This window comes from Urocitellus parryii, chromosome 2 (genome assembly GCF_045843805.1).
Source record: "Urocitellus parryii isolate mUroPar1 chromosome 2, mUroPar1.hap1, whole genome shotgun sequence".
NCBI lineage: Eukaryota > Metazoa > Chordata > Mammalia > Rodentia > Sciuridae > Urocitellus > Urocitellus parryii.
The window spans coordinates 27,968,523-27,973,387 of record NC_135532.1 but is presented as its reverse complement, the minus strand read 5'-3'; the positions used below and the strand labels follow the sequence as shown (position 1 = coordinate 27,973,387).

Here is a 4,865-nt window from a genome sequence, read left to right as displayed (position 1 = left end):
AGAGAGAGAGAGAGAGAGAGAGAGAGAATTTTTTAATATTTATTTATTTATTTAGTTCTCAGCGGACACATCTTTGTTGGTATGTGGTGCTGAGGATCGAACCTGGGCCGCACGCATGCCAGGCGAGCGCGCCACCGCTTGAGCCACATCCCCAGCTCCGAAAGCAGGGTCTTGAAAAGATATTTGTGTCCCTGTGTTCATAGCAGCATTATTCACAATGACCAAGAGGTGGAAGCAACCCAGATGTTCATCAGTGGATGAATGGGTAAACCAAGTACGATGTAAAAAGAAAGGACATCCTGCCACATGTTGTAACATAAATGAAACTTGAATTTGTTATGTTAAGTGAAATAAGCCAGTCACAGAATATAAGTGTATAATTCCACTTACATGAAGTACCTAGAATAATCCTATTCCAGATAGAATCAGACAGAGACTGAAAGTAGAATCCTCCTGGCTAAGGGCAAGAGAAGAGGGAAATTGAAGTTGTTATCTTGTGGGTGCAAAATCTCAGTTGTGCAAGATGAGCATTTGTATAGATGGTGCTGGTGGCAGCTGTACAGCAATATAAAAGCACTTAATACTACTTAAAAAAAAAAAAAAAACAGTCAAGATGTATCCAGTATGGTGGTGCACATCTGTAATCCCAGCAACTCTGGAGACTGAGGCAGGAAGATCACAAGTTCAAAGCCAGCCTCTGCAACTCAGTGAGACCCTATCTCAAAATAAAAAAACAAAATGATTGGGTATATAGCTCAGTGATAAAGGGCCCCTGCATTCAACCCCTCGTTCCAAAAACAAACAAACAAACAAACAAAAAATGTTAAGATGGTAAATTTTATGTTAGATGTATTTATCACACTTTTTCAAGTCCTAGTGACAAGAAAAGCTGGTTAGGAAAACAGAAATTTTCAAGTACTTGGATAGAAAAAAAATGCTTTAAAAGAAATTAAATGGAAAAAGGGGATTTAACTTTAAAATATTTTCATCTGAAAGCATCAGAAAAAAATGCTGCAGAAATAATAGAGAAAAGTTTCTGCTACTGATTTGTATCTTCCACTAACTTTCTTGGGGAAAGGAAGAAGGAGGCTGCTCTGCCCTGGAAATCTTGGGGATCTCACTGTGCATGGTGTCTACCCTGATATTTTACTGTGAGTGATGGTTCATAGCTCTCCAACCTCTGGCAGTGAAGACAATGAATGCTTTAAAGGAGGCTTTGTCTTGTCACATGAGCTGTAAATTATTCTTTTTCCCTTATATTTATTTATTTTTATATGTGGTGCTGAGATTCAAACCCAGTGCTTCACACATGCTAGGCAACCGCTCTACCACTGAGCCACAACCCCAGATCCAAGCTATAAATTCTTCTTAAAAATCAAATCTCACAGCTGGGCTCAGTGGCACAGGCTTGCAATCCCAGTGGCTCAGGAGGCTGAAGCAGGAGGATGGCAAGTTCAAAGCCAGCCTCAGCAAAAGCAAGGCACTAAGCAGCTCAGTGAGACACTGTCTCTAAATAAAATACAGAATAGACCTGGGGATGTGGCTCAGTGGTCAAGTGCCCCTAAATTCAATCCCTGTTACTCTTCCCCAGAAATGAATCAAATCTCCCACTGTTTTTTATGTCAATAGAAAGAGAGTGCTTGCCTAGCATGTGTGAAGCACTGAGTTCAATTCTCAGCACCACATATAAATAAACAAAGTCCACTGACAACTAAAAAAGTATTTTAAAAAATTTTTTAAAAAGAAAAAGCATTTTAAAAGCACTGAAGGGCTGGGGATGTGGCTCAAGCTGTAGCGTGCTCGCCTGGCATGCGTGCAGCCCGGGTTGGATCCTCAGCACCACATACAAACAAAGATGTTGTGTCCGCCGAAAACTAAAAAATAAATATTAAAAAGTTCTCTCTCTCTCTCTCTAAATAAATAAATAAATAAATAAATAAATGCACTGAAAAATGATCAGTCATCAGGAGTTCATCCAGCCTTCTGGGTCCTGCAGTGTGGCAGAGCCTGTAGAAACCTGAGCCTGGATCTGCGAGTTTCTGGAAACCTTCAGGGACACTTCAAATCTACAGAGTAGAAACTATCCTGCCTCAGATCCACACGGCTAGATGGGAAGACACACAAACAAAATGAAAAAACAAGGGAATAAAGTGCTCCAAACAAACCAAGCTGCTCCCATCGAAGAAAGGTCAGAGAAGGAGTTCAGGATGGCAAGTTCAAAAAGTAAAACTGTTCTACGGCTTAAAGAATTACATAAGAGACCAGCTACAGGAGTTAAGCAGTAAAATAACAGATTCGCTTCAGGAGATGAAAGATCACTTCTGTAAAGATATATTAGAGGTCCTGAAAAGAAATAAAGAAGAAATCCTTGAAGTGAAGGAATCACTAAACCAACTTAAAAGTTCAATGGAAAGTTGGGGCTGGGGATGTGGCTCAAGCGGTAGCACGCTCGCCTGGCATGTGTGCAGCCCGGGTTCCATCCTCAGCACCACATACAAACAAAGATGTTGTGTCCGCTGAAAACTAAAAAATAAATGTTAAAAAATTCTCTCTCGAACTCTGTCTAATAAGCTCAACAAATAATTAAAAATTGCACTCCAGTCCTCTACAATTTAAGGGAGGAAGACAGGGGGCAAGAAGACAAAGAGAGGAGACTAAGGAAGAGGTGGCCAGGGAAGGAGAGCCGAAGGAACTGGAAGAGGATGCATGATCTCAGAGAATTATAGTTGTGAATCTGAACACTTTTTTCTTTTCTTGTGACTATATCCCTTCTTAACGGACATCAACTTAAGAGCTGCAGTTTTTTTTTTTCTTGGAGCCACGCCTGACTTCTGTCAGCATGACGATTTGGGATGGAGTGGGACCACTGTAAGTTTTGCACGAGACTGATGTGCTCTCCAGTCTGGACAAGTAGCCACGGCCCAGAGAGCTGGATGAACATAGAAGCTGCTGTTGGCATTTCCCTCCAAAAGGTGTAGAAAGGGAGACAATAAGAAAGTCCAGCTCTACTTTACAGCGGAGAAACTGGCAAATGCTACCTTGGCCAGGTGACCAAGTTCACATGCCTGGGATAAGTCATGTTGATGGCATGGGGCCAGATATGATATGAGGAGGAGGACACTTCGATTCTGTGGTGTTTGTTTCCCCCAAATTTATAACCCCAGCCTCATCATGAGAAAAACACCAGACAAGTCCAAGTTCAGGCTTGCCCTACTAAATACCTGATAAGGATTTCTTCAAATTGTCAAAGTCATGAACAACAAGGAAAATCTGAGAAACTCTTCACAGAGCCAAGGAGCCTAAGGAGACATGTGGTAACCTCCGGTGAATCCTGGGACATTAGAAAAACTAGTCAAACCCAAAGAAAGTCTGGAGTTTAGCTAATAGAAACCAACCAATATTAGAGGCTTGGTTTTGTCAAATACACTGGGAAAAGCAAGATGTTCATAACAGGGGATGCTGGGTGAACTCTGTACTACCTGTGCACCCTTCTGTCAATTTAAAATTATTGCAGAAATAGAAAGTTTATTAAAAATTGCAAAAAAAAAAATTCTCTCACACACTCTCTCACTCTCTCTTTAAAAAAAAAAAAGTTCAATGGAAAGTATCACCAACAGACAAGACCATTTGGAAGATAGAACCTCAGGCAATGAAGACAAAATATATAATCTTGAAAATAAAGTTGACCCTACAGAGAAGATGATAAATTGCGTGACATTCCCTCACCCAGACACCATGCCTGAACAGCAACTGCTAGAGCCAACCGAATGGAGCTACTGTGACTACTTTGGGGCTGATAAGAAGGATCCCCAAGGCAATGGCATGGTGGCTGGGTTCGAACTGCTGCTCCAAAAGCAACTGAAGGGCAAACAAATGCAGAAAGAAATGTCTGAAGATTGAAGAAGAATATGCAAAGAACTTGGCTAAGCTCTCTCAGAATTCCTTGGCTGCACAGAAGGAAGGCTCCTTGGGAGAAGCCTGGGCCCAGGTGAAGAAGAGTCTGGCAGATGAAGCAGAGGTTCATCTCAAGTTCTCCGCCAAGCTTCACAGCGAGGTAGAGAAGCCCCTAATGAACTTTCGTGAGAACTTCAAGAAAGACATGAAAAAGTGTGACCACCATATTGCTGACCTCCGCAAGCAGCTCGCCAGCCGCTAAGCGTGGTGGAGAAGGCCCGGAAAGCCCTCACAGAGCTGCAGAGAGACCTGGAGGTGAAGACCCAGCAACTGGAGATCAAGCTGAGCAACAAGACAGAGGAGGACATCAAGAAGGCACGGAGAAAGTCCACACACGCTGGTGATGACCTCATGCGTTGTGTGGACCTCTACAACCAGGCGCAGTCCAAGGGGTTTGAAGAGATGGTGACCACCACTTTGGAGCTAGAGCGGCTGGAGGTGGAGAGGGTAGAGATGATCCGGCAACATCTGTGTCAGTACACTCAGCTGCGGCATGAGACAGACATGTTCTACCAAAGCACAGTCGAGCCTGTGGACCAACTGCTTCGAAAAGTGGACCCGGCCAAAGACAGAGAGCTGTGGGTCAGAGAGCACAAAACGGGCAACATTCGCCCTGTGGACATGGAGATCTAGACACGCCTGTGAGGCCCCGGAGGTCCTGCCCAGGAGAGGGGCTGGGGGTCCCATGGAGAGGGGGTGGTGGCTCACGCTGGGTGAAGCTACCCTCTCCTGTCCACTGAGGAGAGAGGAGAGAGCTGGCAATTCCAGAAGGGTGATCTGGATGGCTCAGCTGGGGAATCCCAAATATTCCCAGGCCAAGAAGACAGACCTGCAACCCCGCCCTTGTCTCCAAGACTGAAGCCCCCCCCAAACCCCGTGCAGTGCTTGTTGCTCTGAGAAAAACTGAGGCT

The 4,865-nt window shown here is 44.0% G+C and overlaps 1 pseudogene; it reads left to right on the top strand.

The window, feature by feature from the left end:
* The first annotated feature begins 3,597 nt into the window (after positions 1-3,597).
* Positions 3,598-4,587, top strand: LOC144253332 (growth arrest-specific protein 7 pseudogene; annotated as a pseudogene).
* The last annotated feature ends 278 nt before the right edge of the window (positions 4,588-4,865 follow it).